Raw genomic sequence first — 394 nt, forward strand, 5'->3', positions numbered from 1 at the left:
CGCTCCCGCCGCCCGCTCCAGCACCCCGCCACGCTCGTCCCGTGCTGACGGCTTGCAGATTTTGGTCTCCTCCAAAAACGAGCCCGAGACATTTTTGAAGCTCGGCCAAATCAATTGTTCCGAAAATAACCTGGAGCCGGGTTTGCGAGGCACGGTGCTGCCCGGGGCGACGAGGCCAAACCTGGCAGGACCCCGTCCCCCTCCGAAGGCGCCCACATTCCCACAGGTTTTACAAGCTTACCACCACTTTGCGAGCTTTGTTTGGAGGTCTTAGCCTCCTCCTGCCAGGGCTTAGCTCGGATGCTTTGGCTTAACCCCTCTCCTCCCAAAATGGGGGAGCGAGCTCATCTGGCGAGGTGCTGGTGTTGGTTATACCCTGCTCGGTGCGGGTACG

The sequence above is a fragment of the Pygoscelis adeliae genome, unplaced genomic scaffold (assembly GCF_000699105.1).
Source record: "Pygoscelis adeliae isolate BGI_AS28 unplaced genomic scaffold, ASM69910v1 Scaffold228, whole genome shotgun sequence".
In the NCBI taxonomy this organism is placed as follows: Eukaryota; Metazoa; Chordata; class Aves; order Sphenisciformes; family Spheniscidae; genus Pygoscelis; species Pygoscelis adeliae.